General features: G+C 43.8%; 1 pseudogene; it reads right to left on the bottom strand.

The window, feature by feature from the left end:
* Positions 1-6,758: 6,758 nt before the first annotated feature.
* LOC100352566 (palmitoyltransferase ZDHHC5 pseudogene) lies at positions 6,759-9,278 on the bottom strand (annotated as a pseudogene).
* Positions 9,279-14,956: the final 5,678 nt, after the last annotated feature.

The raw sequence follows: 14,956 nt of genomic DNA, 5'->3' as shown, positions 1-14,956 counted from the left end.
CAAGTGACAGCTCAATTGTTGTGCCAAATTCCAGCCCAGCTAACTTTGTTGAGGTATTTTCCCTCACAAGTCTCTTTCTCTACTTAGAAGAGGGAAAACTGATTTTTCTTTGAAAAAATTGTCAATTAAACAGGGAGATTCTCACAAATGTAAATGAGATACACTCAGTATTATATTAAATATATTATTTGAAAGTTTGCTTTTAATAAATTCAGGAAAGTAAGAAAATAATAGATTGTGGTTTGGGTACAAATAATATATCTAAACCGAGCATAACATGAGTTTTAACACCTCTGCTTTAGAAGACATTTACAACTACATTGAAGTTGTGTAGAAGAGAATGATATAGAATTAATGAAAGCAGGAATGCAGGAGGTCAGATTCTTCTTTTCCCCTCAGGCTTCAATGCAGGACCACCAAGTCCGTATTGCAATGTTCGGATACACTATGCATATTTTCACACTGTTTTTGTCTGCCACTCTCTGAATCTATGTTGGGATTTCTTCCCCAAGCCTTCTTGAATCTGTAGAAATATCACAGCATGATATAGCTCCATCCCATTAAAACACTCAATAATGGATACATGACTCTTCCTTAAACTTTATATGAAGAAACACAGAATAACTCACCTGGAAGCATTTCAGAAAATGAGATAAACATTCAGGGAAAAAGCATTTGGCATGGTAGTGAAAAGACCCACATTCCATGTTATGGTACCTGGGTTCAAGTCCCAGTACTGATTCTGATCCAGCTTCCTGTTCATACACAAGCAGGTGAGCAGCAAGCTCAATAGTTATCTCTCTATTGCCAGCGTGGTGGATTCAGAATAAGATTCTGGCTTCTGACTACCCTGGCCAGTCCCAGCAGGTGCAAAGACAATCTCTCTCCCTCTGTCTCTCTCTCTCTCTCTCTGTGTGAGTGTGTGTGTCCCTCTGTCTCTTAATCAGTATCTGTTTTCAAATGAAAATTTTTTTAAAGATTTGTTTATTTGAAAGGGAGAGTTACAGAGAGGAGGCAGAGAGAGTTTGAGAGAGAGAGGTCTTCCATCCACTGGTTCACTTCCCAGATGACTGCAACAGCTGGAGCCACACCAATCTGAAGCCAGAAGCCAGAACCTATTCCAGGTCTCCCACACGGTCGCAGGGACCTAAGGACTTGGGCCATGTTCTACTGCCTTCCCAGGCCATAGCAGAAAGCTGAATCGAAACTTGAGCAGCCAGAACACAAACCGATGCCTATACTGGATGCCGGCACTGCAAGTGGTGGCTTTACCGGTAACACTATGCCACAGTGCTGCCCCATGAAATGTTTTCTAAAAATGAGAAACATCATGGACAAGAAAAGTATTTTTTCTTAAGCCATCAGGGTCATGTTCAGCATCTTTACCTACATGAGGAAACTGCCCAAGTCTTCCAGAAGCTGCAATCATATCTTAGCTCAGTCTTGAGGGAAAAATGCTCTTGTTTTCCAGTAGGTGCTGTGCGTACATCACTGGTAGTAGCAAGCCTGTGCTTGACTCCTCCAGGGTGAGTTTTGGTGCAAAGCTTACTGTTTAGCGGTGGCTTGCTGCCCCCTGCTGGCCCTCTGGTGGAACTAATAAAGTGTTTGGCAGATACTGACAAATTGTTTACAAACTTTCAAGACCCTACATAATGATGAATAGCAAAGTTAAAGTGGTCACAACTTACCATTTTATAAAGCTATAGGAATGGAGAGACTGAGCCTCCTCTAATCTCAGCTTCAACTGTATCCCATTACCTTTTTTATATGCATTTCATTTCCAATCATTTCACAATGTTTGCTATTGTCCTTTGTGATTTGTTTCTGTAGCTCCTAGGAGTGTGTTCTTATTTTCCACATATTGTGCACTTCTCAAATGTTCTTCTGTTACTGATATTCCAGGTGAATCTATTGTGCTCAAAGGATGTCCTTTTTTATTTTTATTCTTTTAATTTTATTTAGGTTCTTTTGTGACCTAGCAAAAGGTCTTCTGCAGACCATGTTCTGTGAGTACTTGAACAGAATGTGTATTCTTTTGTTCAAGTACATGGTCAAGTTGCTTTATCATTTCCAATATATTGCAAACCTGTTCTGTCCATTATTAAGAGACATATTTCTGTCTCCTAATATTAATTTTTTAAGAATTATTATATCTAATGCTGGACTAGAGAGAGAGAGAGAGAGGCATTCCTCTGCTGATTTTCTTTCAAAATTGCTACAAAGCTGGCCAGTGTTGTGGCGCAGTAGGCAAAACCACTGCCTGCAGTGCCAGCATCCCATATGGGTCCTTGTTTGAGTCCTGGCTGTTTCAATTCTGATCCAGCTCTCTGCTATGGCTTGGGAAAACAGTGGAAGATGGCCCAAGTCCTTGGGCCCCTGCACCCAACTCCAGCCATTTTGGCAATCTGGGGAGTGAGCCAGTGGATGGATGACCTCTCTCTCTCTCTCTGTAACTCACATAAATAAATCTTTTGAAAGGGTGAGCTAGCCAGGAGCTGGATCACTAGAACTGCCAGAACTCGAATGAGTGCCACAATTGGTGGCTTTACTTCCTATGCCACAGTGCCCCTTCCTAATACTAGTCTTGACCAGTCTTTTCTCTATGATCTTTGTCATTTTCTTTCATTTAATGTTGGGCTTATTTGTTAGATACATGCATATCTAGAATTAATCTTATCCAGGTTGATTGACCCTTTTATTACTCTAAAATGTCATTTATCTGTAGTACCTTTATTTTAGAGTTTCTTCTCTTATTGGAATGGTCAGCAAGTATATACATCTCTTTTATAATTACCTTACATTGCATATCCATATTTCATGCTTTAACCTCTAATACTTTTGTATTAGAAGCACCACTGTTCTGGTGCTTAAGGTTCATTTGCTCCATGATTCTGGCTTTTTCAATTTATCTTAAAGATTTATTTTATTTTATTTCATTTTGAAAGACAGATACAGCAATCATGAAGGGAGCACAGTCCAGAGTAGGCAAAGCAGCCCCTGGTACAAATCACCCCTGTGAACTGTCTTGCTGCTTCCTGAATATTTCTTTGAATCAGAAATAACCTGAGCAACTAGTTGTTGACCTGGTGTCATTGGCCTAAGGAGTTTCAGACTGGCACAAACCAGATTAAAATTCCAACTGAAATCTAGGGAAATGTATTTGGTAAGTATCAAACTTGTACATGGTGGTACCAGGTAATATCTCTTTTAATGTTTTATTCAGCTGTTAGTGGACATTGTTTTTTTGTTTTGTTTTGTTTTGTTTTCAAAAGATTTAATTGATTTTTATGACAGAGGTACAGAGAGAGAGGGAGACAGAGAAAGAATTTCCATCCATGGGTCACTCCCCAATTGGCCATAATGACCAGGATTGGGTTGGTTCAAAACCAGGTATCAGGAGCTTCTTTTTCCAAGTCTCCCACATGAGTTCAGGGGCCCAAATTCCTGGATCATTTTCTGCTGCTTTCCCAAGCACAATAGCATGGAGCTGGATTGGAAGTGGAGTAGCTGACAACATAGGAGGTGACTTTACCCATTATGCTACAATGCTGACCCCTGAACATTGCATTTAAGAGAGCTCTCCCTGGGGTCAGTGCTGTGGTGTGGTGCCAGTTTGAGTCCTGGCTGCTCCACTTCCAATCCATGTCTCTGCTCTGGCCTGGGAAAGCCAGTAGAAGACCAGCCAAGTCCTTGGGCCCCTGCACCTGTGTGGAAGACCTGGAAGAGGCTCCTGGATCCTGGCTTCAGATCACCACAGCTCTGGCTGTTATGGCCAATTGGGGAGTGCACCAGTGGATGGAAGACCTGTCTCTCTCCCTCTGCCTCTCCTTCTCTCTGTGTGTAACTCTGATTTGCAAAAAATTAAATAAAATAGAAAGAGAGCTCTCCCTTTTGTAGTTAGATATCTCTTCCCTGAGAAATTGCTTTCTTATTTTTTTTAAAGATTTATTTTATTTATTGGAAAGATAGAGTTACACAGAGAGCTAGAGACAGAGAGAAGTCTTCCACCTGCTGGTTCACTCTCCAGATGGCCGCAACAGCTGGAGCTGCTCCAATCCAAAGTCAGGAGCCACAAGATTCTTCTGGGTCTCCCACATGGGTTCAGGGGCCCATGGACTTGGGCAATTTTCTATTGTTATCCCAGGCCATAGCAGAGAGCTGGATTGGAAGAGGAGCAGCCAGGACTAGAACCAGCACCCATATGGGGTGCCGGCACTTCAGGAGAGGGTGTTAACCCACTGTGCCACAGCGCCAGCCCAAGAAATTGTTTTCTAACTTGGTTCTTTTACAGGTCTGGACTAAACAGCAATTGTGATCAGAGCTCTATTCTTATCGCCCCTTAGCACTTATTTTCTAAAATAAATAAATTGTATTTGGAAACTACAAAAGAAAAAGCTGTTTTACTATAATACTGCTTGACCTCCTTAAGACTGAATAAGAAATGGCCACTTAAAAGATCTCTGAATGGGGCTGGGGCTGTGACGTAGTGGGCTAAGCTACCACTGCAGGTGCCTGCATCCCATCTGGGCATGATTTCTAGTCCTGGCTGCTCCTCTTCTCATCCAGCTCTATGCTGCGACCTGGAAAAGCAGTAGAGATTTGCCAAGTGCTTGGGCCTCTGCACCCATGTGGGATACCCAGAAGGAACTCTTGTTCCTGACTTAGGATTGGCCCCGCAATGGCCATTGTGGTCATTTGAGGAGTGAACCACATGGAAGACCTTTCTCTCTGTCTCTCCTTTCCTCTATAACTCTACAGATGGTCTGGGTGGAGGCTTCTTGGAAATAGAAGTCAGTTGTTCACAGTCGATGGATACATGCTTCCTCATGAGCTGTCAGTGAGGTCTGCCTTCTGTCATTGCCTTTCAGTGGGCTCCTGAAACTCCCATGCAAACACCATTATTCATAGGTCATTCAAAACACCAGCAGCCAGTGAGTGTCAGCCAAAATATGAAAATTTTAACTAAGGTTAAAAGTATGTTCTGTGTATTAAGTACAATGAATCAGAATCAGCCTTTTGAGTTTTCTTTCATAGGAAAAATTTTCAAAATCGTAGCTTTAAGGAGCTGGCACTGAGTCATAGCTGGTAAAACCACTGCCTGCTGTGCCATTATCTCATATGGGCACTGGTTTGAGTCTCGACTGCTCCACTTCTAACCCAGCTGTCTGCTGTGGCCTGGGAAGTCAGTAGAAGGGGGCCCAAGTCCTTGGGCCCCTGCACCCATGAGCAGACCCCAAAGAAGCTCCTGTCTCCTGGCTTTGGATTGGCCCTGTTCCAGCAGTTGCGACCATTTGGGGGAGGTGAACCAGCCAATTGAAGACCTCTCTCTCTCTTTGCCTCTGCTCTTTATAGCTTTTCCTTTCTAATAAATAAATAAATCTTTAAAAAAAAAAAGTTGCTGCTGAACACTCCCAAAACTGCCAGGAGGAATTGCTACAGCAACTTCAAATGGGTTCATTTGCCTGAGACATAGCAAGTCATTCACTGACTCTGGGGTAGTGAAAAGAAATTATAACTTTAGTTATATACTATCTCAGTTTCTTAAGACTTCTAGGTATTGCTGTTAAGTATAAACTGGGTAAAGCAAATGACATAAATGTTTCTAAATATAAACTGAAGTACTCTTTTTTTGTTTGCTGATAGATCAGGATTTCTCTCATTTGTCGGTTGAAAATGGCTAATCAGAATAAAAAATGAAAAGGACTCTGTGAAGAGGCTGGAGTCTCCCCTATTTAGAGTTTAGAACCCAGGTATCTCCTCTACCCAGCACCATTCTAAGGTGGGCTGAGGGGTAACCCCCAGGGGATATCTGGAGGGGCCTAGGCCTGCCACTCCTTTCCTCTGTCCTGTTTTTGGCATGTGATGAAAAATATTGCATTTTGGATTTTTCTCTTCTGTCCTTGCACTTTAAAATCACCTTAACTGTAGCCTAGGGGAAACTCTGAGGGGCTCACTTAAGAAAGCCACCCAACCCCTCTCTCCCAAGAAAGGGGGGATTTTCTAATAGTGTTTTGAATTAGGCCAGATGCTTTTCCTGATCCCCCTCCTACCACCACCACCAATGTCATGGAGCTCTGACCCCTTTCCTGGGAAGCTAAATGCCACTAAGCCTAGAAAACTAACTTTCCACAAGTCCTTTCCTCTTCTAACCAAGAGCTCAGAATCCTCTCTCCCCAGGTTTCTTTCATGATCACTTAGCACCAACAGGGGGTTCTACTACTTCCTTAGTTGGTAACAGACAAGAGAGGGACCATGGGGGGAAAGGAAGACTCTGGTGTCTCTCCTCTTTTCCTGCTGGTCTGAGAACCAGGAAAAGTAAGACCCTCCTTCTTTTACATATCCCTCCCTCATTTTCCCATCCCAAGATAGATATATAATTTCTTTGATATTTATACCCACACCTGGTAACACAGATTAAAAAATAGGATCTGTAACAATAATAAAAAATTATTTCTGGTTTAAAAATGATCTGGTTCCCTCCAGGGCAAGCAATTGCACAAATGTCCACTGAGTCTGGTCCTGGGATTAGGGAAGGAAGGTCTTAAAAGGTAAAAGGGGGGAGCTACTACCCCAGCCTCAGGGCCCCAACTCTCCAACTCCCCAACTCGGTTGCATTTTATAAAACACTCATCCTCTGGGAATTGGGGTTTTAAAACATATCCATGCAGGGGAAGGGAGCCCCTTGAGGGAAGGAAGATGGTCACCAGAGGCCCTTTGGTCTACACACAGTGGTGTGGGGAAGGGGAGGTGCTGATGGCTCACACCATATCTCAGGTGGTACCACCCACTCAGGACAGTTTCTTGACTCCTCCCCTTGTGGGACCAGGGGAGGCTGAGCTGATGCTCTTGGGTTGCTGTTGGATTTGCTGTGGGCAGTATTGAGCTGTACTTCATCTTCAGGCATCAGCAGTGGCTGCAAGGCCACTTTCTCTATCTCAGAGACACCAGGTGGGGATTCTTGGCTGCTGTAAGATGTTTAACAGCCCAGATATGGGGTGGTTGGACCTGGTTCAGGGGACCCTAGTCCCTGGCCCCTTAGGCTTTCTGCCTTCCCCAAATGGGGGACAGCTGGGCTTCCAAGTGGAGTCTTGCTCAGTGGTGATCTCTTCGGATCAGCTAAGGAGGAAGCCCTATGAGGGCATGCCTGAGCCAGGTGTTGACTGAATGCCTGAGTCTCCCAAGCCTGGCTCTTCCTCATGGACTGGGAACTGGGTGACTGGTGCAGCAGCTTCTCTCATCCCTGGAGGGAGGCCACAGATTGTCATAACGGACTGGTGAGGGCTCTCATGTTGGCACCAAATGTGCATGCCTCTCGGCTTCCTGTTGCTGGGCCAGGAATACTGACAGGAAGGGAGAGGTGTAGCTGAAAGCTGGGTCTGGCTCAGGCTTCCGTTGCATGTCTGATTGGCTAGGCTCTTACAGGAGGTGGAAGTGGTGCCTTCTGAACGCATGGACTGCAACTCGTCCAGTACAAAACCTGTTCTCTGCGCCGACTTGAGGCTGGAGGAACGAGAGCCACTGGAAAGTGGATCGAAGTGAAAGCTTTTGCCAAAGGTGGGAGAACAGAAGCTCTCGGGTTCCAAGCTGGGCTCTGAGTGGTAACTGGGATGACAGCTGCTCTCTGCAGTTGAGGTTGGCTTCCTCAAACTGTCCCCATGACTAACTTGGTGCTGGAGGAATGAGGTAGGGCAGCTGATGCACTGCTGCTACTATAACCCGGCTGACACTTGTACATGGTTGGTGTGGGGGGCTGTCCTTGCCCCAAAAGCTGCTATCTCCATTAGTAGCCAGGCAAAGGTATGTTCGCAGTCCCATGCAGCTGCTCAGGTCTGGCATAGGAGGAGGCCGGGGTTTGGCATTTGCGGACTGGCTCTCTGTTGTTTCCAAGCTTTCCTTAGTCTTAGTTCCCCTAAGCTCTCCCTGGATGCCATTATCCATGATCTTCACAGTAATCTGACACTTCTGGCTGAAGGAAGGGAGGTCTGATTACAATTGTCTTCTCTTTCTTTGGTCTTCCCAAATATCTGGGTGCTGGGGAATTGCAAAGTGCATTGTTACAGCAGCCATTGGTGAAGGGGCTCATGCCTCCCCAGAATTTACCCATAACCTGTTCATTGGCTGTGCGTCCGCAGGCCACCAGCACCACATGAAACCCTGTGAGGCCAGCTACAGGGATGAAGAATAAGCCAGCAACACACTTCACTGCCATTGTGACAGTGTGCAGACCCCTGAGAGCTCCTCTATGTGGCAGAGGACATAAAGGAGGCCAAAGCCAAATATACCCATAGAGTGGGCTGTCAAGGAAAGGAGGAAGAGGAAGAAACAATGCTCGTTCTGGCGGCCAATACAGTTGTTCACCCAGGGGCAGGGATGATCAAATTCCTCCACACAATTATCACAGACACTGTGTGGGAACGCCGAGGAGGACAGTAGCAGCGGCAGCTGGCACATCCTTTCATGCACACCTGGATGCCATTGATCTCCACTGTTTTGTCAAGGGAGCTCGAAAATCTTCCTTGTCCTCATCTTCCTCAGCTTGAGGGAAAATGCCTGGGTCCATGAAGGTGGCCCTACTGAAATTGGCCAGAACAAAGAGAAACATAAATGCATTGTAGATGGGCACTGCAGGTGACATATTCAGGCTTAGTTCTGGACACGTACAAGCAAAGAAGAGTGTTGTAGCTCCCACTAAGAAGATAGCGGCTGCTGAGGTCAGGATGTGTTTCTGGGTCTGAATCTCTATGCAGACTCTGCGGGCATGTTGGAGCTCTGAAGGGACATCTAACCTACGGCATAGCCCAGGCCCACACAGAGGCAGAATGGATAAGACAATGGGATAAGGGAACCAACAGAGAAGAGTACAGAAAAACAAACAAACAAACAAACAAACAAACAAATTTCAGGGAAACCAAAAATTTAGAATTATCATCCTTCCACATCCACAAACAAAACTGAAGGTCAAAATATCTCAAACGAAGGAAAGCATATGGGAGGGGGAAAGGTGATTGCAAGTGATAAATAACCACAACTTGGGGGCTGGCGCCGTGGTGTAGCAAGTAAAGCCGCTGCTTGTAGTGCCGGCCTCCTATATGGACACCAGCTCGAGCCCTGGATGCTCCACTTCTGATCCAGCTCTCTGCTATGGCCTGGGAAATCAGTAGAAGATGGCCCAAGTCCTTGAACCAGCAGATGGAAGACTTCTCTCTCTCTGCCTCTCCTCTGTGTAACTTTCAAATAAATATACAATGACTCATTTAGGACCGAGGTCTTGCATGCAGAGTAAGTGTACAACTCCTGCTGTAATTTAACAATTGAATCTCTTATGTATGATGTCAGTGATCACCCAAGACTCTTGCCATGAGTTGCCCAGGCTAAGGAAGCCTTTTGAGACCACAGTCTTTGTCAGTATTTAGGCAAAGCCAAAGGCAAAATGGAAGTTCTGTCCTCCCTTCAAAGAAAACTACATTCTTCTTGGATGGCTCCTTCTTTCCACTGGGGTATCATTCATGGCAATCCTTCATGTAGGACTTTTTTTATTTTTGCCACAGTGTCTTAGAATTCAATGCCTGAAATGTTTTCATGGGCTTTTCAACCATACAAGAATGCTTTAAGGGCTCATTCTGAGGTCACTATGCTATATAAAATGATTGTCATTCCATGAGTCTGCTGTATGAACTGCTTTCCAACTCAACATGTCTTAAAATGCAATGTCTGGTCTTACTCTAAGTCTCTTTTTTTATTGTTTTTTAAATATTCATTTATTTGAAAGACAGAGTTACAAAGAGAGAAAGAGACAGAGAGATCTTCCAGTGGCTGGTTCAGTCCTCAAATGGCTGCAACAGCCAGAGCTGGACCCATCCAATGTCAAAAGCCAGGAGCTTCTTCCAGGTCCCCCAAGTGGTTCCAGAGTCCCAGTACTTGGGCCATCCTCTGCTCATTTCCTGGGTGCATTAGCAGCAAGAAGGATCAGAAGTGGAGCAGCTGGGACTCAAACCCATGCCCATATAGGATACTGGCAAGGCAAGCAGTGGCTTTACCCTCTACACCAAAGTGCCAGCCACATGCACACAAATCTTAATCAGTGACTATCCCTGGTTTTAAGCTGGAAGTTTTCTAGCAGAAAAATCACTAATTTCTCTGGTTTCATTTGAGGTACAGAAATACTAGCATGTTGCTTTTATTACTGCTGTAGAATGGTTATATACCTGCAAGGTAAAGCTATGCAAAAACTGGCTGTGTAACCCTTCTATTTATATATAAGATTGCTACAGCAAAACCCAGAACTAGCAAGTTTTTTTCTTAAAGAAATGCCTATGGTGGCTGATGTTGTGGTGTAGCAAGTAAAATTGCCAACTATGACCCCAGCATCCCATATGAGTACTGCTTTCAGTCTTGGCTGCTCCACTTCCAATCCAACACCTTGCTAATGGCCTTGGAAGATGACTCATTATTTGTGGCCCTGGCTGATGCAGCCACCTGGGGAAGTGAACCAGCAGATGGAAGATATCTCTCTCTCTCTGTGTGTGTTAACTATTAAGTAAGCAAATGAGTAAGTAAAAGAAATGCCTCCAACCTCCTCTCCTTTCATCCTAAAAATACCCCCACATTACCCCACAAATTTCATGAAGCAGTCTAACCAATCACTGTCCCTTTTCCCTAAGGATGGAGAAGTAACAAAAAATAAAAACATCTAAAATGAAACCCCTATAAAACAAAAGCAGGACCAAGCATCTCCTCTGTCTCCCTTAGACCAAGGCGTCCTTATCCATATTGTACCAAAAATAATTCACTGAATTGAGGGAGTGATACAGCTGGCCTGCACACAAGAAGTCACTTTTCTGCAACAGATAGAAGCCTGCTGGCCAATATTGTCTGGATGGGTTTATTTAGGGGAGTTCCACATCTAGGTAAGGAAACATCCCAGTCTGGGGCAGCAAATAACTACCAATTGTATGTAAACTCCCAGATTCACTGACGCGCACCTGAACACCATTACACTTCCCTAAAGAATATAGCATCTTCAACTAGGAAGATGAAGGTCAAAAGCATCACGAACCGATCAGGAACCTGGACACAAGCTGAACATGCATCTGTCACCTCTAATTTCAATCTATAAGAACCTTTGCTTCTAACTTCCTGGGGAGCCCTGGAGTTAAGTTCCTTGATCTGGTCTTTAAAATAAATGCTTCTTTACTCCACCACACCAAAGCCAGTGATTGGCTTACTGTGTGTTGGGCAAGTATATACAGGTTTTAGGGGTTCTACAGCAACACCACCAACCAGATTGGAGGTATGTCCTGCAATAAGGGCAGAGATGGGACTTGAACCCAGGCATGCTGACATAAAAGATACGCTTCTCAAGGAGTGCTCCAATCATTATGCCAAATCCCATTCCCTTACATTTTTAAACTAATTTTTTCTTTGAATTCCAGATAGACTGAAGGACACAGCAGAGATCACCCATCTGCTGGTTCAGTCCCTAAATGTCCACAATAGTTGGGGCTTAGAGGTCAAAGTGAGGTGCCAAGAACTCAGAACTCATTCTAGGTGTCTCTCATGGATGGCAGTTGGGCCATCTTCTGTTGCTTTTCCAGGTGCATTAACAGGGAGCAGAATTGAAAGTGGAACAGCTGGGATAGGAACCAGCTCCTATATGGGATGCCAGTGCTCCAGGTGGTGGCTTACCCACTATACCACAGCATCAGCCATGATTATATTGCACACCTCTGCTTTTGAAAATATTTAGAAATAATTTGAAGCTGCAAATTACTGATTTGGGCTTGTGCTGTGGTGCACCAGCCTGTAGCATCTGCATCCCATATGGGAGCCTGGCTGCTCCACTTCCAATCCAGCTCCCTGGCAATGCACCTTGGAAAGTAGCGGGGGATGGCCAAGTCCTTGTGCCTCCACACTGATGTAGGAGATCCAGGACAAACTCTTGACTTTGGATTAGCTCAACTCTGGCAATTGTCATTTTGTGAGTAAGCCAGTGCATAAAAGACACAGCTATCTTTCTAGCTATCGCTCTCCCTACCTCTTTCTGTACCTATTTCCAATAAAATAAATAGAAAAAAAATACAGTGTGGCTTTGGGGGGCCACTACTCAACACTCCCTCCCCAGATTTAAAAAGTCAGTGATAGAGAATTAATGAAGGCATTAGTTTAGGAGCTCACATCTTTTCCTCTTGCCTCAGACTAAACCAGCAGTGAGTGCTCCCCAAGTCTGTACTGCAAAATCCTGATAAATTTGTTATCACACTTTCATTATCTGCCAATCTCTGAATCTGTGTTGGGATTTCTTCTCCCAAACACTCTGGGATACATATAAAAACAACATAGCCCAGTGTAGCTTCATCTGATTAAAACACTCAGTGATGGATAATTGACTTTATATGAAAAAAATAAATAAGCCACCCAGGAACATCTTAGTAAATGATTGCTTCTCTGTTGCTAGTTAAGAGAAACTCCCAGGGAATAAGCACTTGGCCTGGTAGTTGAAGACCCACATTCCATACTGTGCTGTCTGTCTCAAGTCCCAGTACTGATTCTGTTCCAGCTCCCTGCACATACACAACCACGGAAGCAGCAAGCTCAATAGTTGTCTCTCTGCCACCAATATGAGAGATCAGATGAGTGACCAGCTTCTGATTTGGCCTGGCCAGTTCCAGCCCATGCAAAATCACTATCTCTCCCTCTTTCTCTGCTTATGTGTATGTGTCTGTCTCTCTTTGCCTTTCAAATAAAAATTTTTTAAAAATGAGAAACATCCTAGACTGCAACAAGGCTCATGTGCAGGATCATTTCCTCCATGTGGAAACAGCCCCAAGTCTTCCAGAAGTTGCAGTGGTGCTTCCTTAGCACAGTCTTGAAGGAAAAATGTTCTTGTATTTACTGTAGGCACAGCACCTACACCACCTGGTGGATTAAGAATGCGCACCATAGGAGGCCTCTTGGGTGAGTTCAGGATCAAACTCATTGTTCAGTGGCTTCTTGCTGCCCTCTGCTGGACTTCTGATGCAACTAATACATTTTTTTGTTAGACACTGACAAACTGCTTACAGACCACCCTACACAATGAAGAATAGCAGAGTTGAAGTGATCCTAATTTTCCATTTTAGTACTTAAAAAGCTATAGAAATTGAGAGGGATCATATTCGTAACCTGTTTTAACTGCATCCTATTTTTATGTTTCATTTTCATTTCCTATCATCTCGCATTTTTTACTTTCACTTGCTATCTATTTTCTATAGCTCTCTATTTAGGAATATGTTGCTATGTTCCATATATATGTGCACTTCTCAAAGGTCCTTCTGTTATTGACACTCAAGATAAATCCCTGTGGTCATAGAACATTCATTGTTTTATTTGTATCTTTTCAGTTTATTTAGACTCTTTTGTGACCTAGCAAAAGTTCTTCTGCAGGGTATTACATGTGCACTTGAACAGCAAGTGTATTCTCTTGTCCAACTATACTGTCAAGTTTTTTCATGATGTTCATATTTCCTATATCCTTTCCAATATATTGCAAGCTACTTTGCAAACTTCTTTCCATTACTGAAAATGGCAAATACATGTGCCCTAATACTAGTTGACAACTCTACTTCTCCCTTTTTGTCTCTCTGTGACTCTGCTTTCAAATAAATCTTAAAAGCATCCCTAAAGAATAACATTGAAATTTTCATTGCAAGTGCATTGGTTTGATTTTATCTTCTGTAATTTTTCTGAGTTCTAACATTTGTAATGGACTCATTAGGGTTTTTTGACATTTGAAATTCCAAAAGAGGGGAGGGATGGATGGACAGAGAGCAGCCACGTGTTGGTTCATGCCCCGAATGATCACAGTAGCTGGGGATGAGTTAAGTCAAAGCTAGGATCTGAGAGTTCAATCTAAGTTTCTCATGTGAGGGAAAGGGACGACTTGAAGCATCAACCCCCTGCTGTCTCTGTTAATGATACACATGCCATGTAACAGACAACTAATTCTACTACGTTCTTATTTTTATCAGTTTGCTCTCTTTCTTGCCTAATAGCTCTAGTTTGAAGTTCCACTGCTACAAGCAAAAGAAATGATGAGGGCAGGGATCCTTATCTCCTTGATATTAGAGGAGACAACTGAATACCGTGAGCAGTGATCTAGCTATGGCCTGGATCATGCTGATGTGTAGTTTTCTATACCCAGTCTGTTTATTACACCACATCTATTTCTTTGTGTGATGCAAGGCAATGTCTTGTGCTAAGCTCTGTCACATCTCAATTATCCCCTTGTGGGTCTATAGTAGCTCAATACAGGCATTGACCAGTTGACCATCAAGGTTTTGGTGAGGGAAACATTCCCCAGCTGGAGGCAAGATAGAGTAAAATTGCAGTGATGCTTTGGTGATCCCAGCATCCCATATGGTTAAGGTCCTGGCTACTCCACTTCTGGTGCTACTCCCTGCTACGGCTCCTAAAAAAGAAGTGGAAGATGGCCCAAGTTCTTGGATCTCTGCCACCCAAGTAGAGACGTGGATGGAGTCCCAGTCTCCTGGCTTTGGCCTGGCCCTACACAGCTGTTTCAGACATTTGGGGAGTGAATTGCTGAAGCTGACATGAGGTGATATTTTGAATGAAATTAGGTCATTGTTAGTCCCTCCTCAGCTTACAAATAGCCTACTAAATTATGTTTCACCACTAAGAGACTCATTGTACCATATGCAATTGTGTATTAAAACAGACAGCTTGGCAAATAGCATAAACTTAAACAGAAATACCATTAGTTTTAACAATCCTCTACTAAGGTATATAAATGAAAGACATAGAACCAGTATAATGAAGAGCTGCCTATATTCTCATGCGTATTACACATTACTCAGAATGTTAGATGTAGAGCCGGCGCCGTGGCTCAATAGGCTAATCCTCCACCTTGCGGCACCGGCACACCGGGTTCTAGTCCCGGTTGGGGCGCCGGATTCTGTCC

This window comes from Oryctolagus cuniculus, chromosome 13 (genome assembly GCF_051225735.1).
Source record: "Oryctolagus cuniculus isolate XC-2025 breed Fujian yellow rabbit chromosome 13, ASM5122573v1, whole genome shotgun sequence".
NCBI classification, from domain to species: Eukaryota; Metazoa; Chordata; class Mammalia; order Lagomorpha; family Leporidae; genus Oryctolagus; species Oryctolagus cuniculus.
Note: the sequence above shows the minus strand (reverse complement) of the source record. Positions and strands in the feature narration are given on the sequence as shown.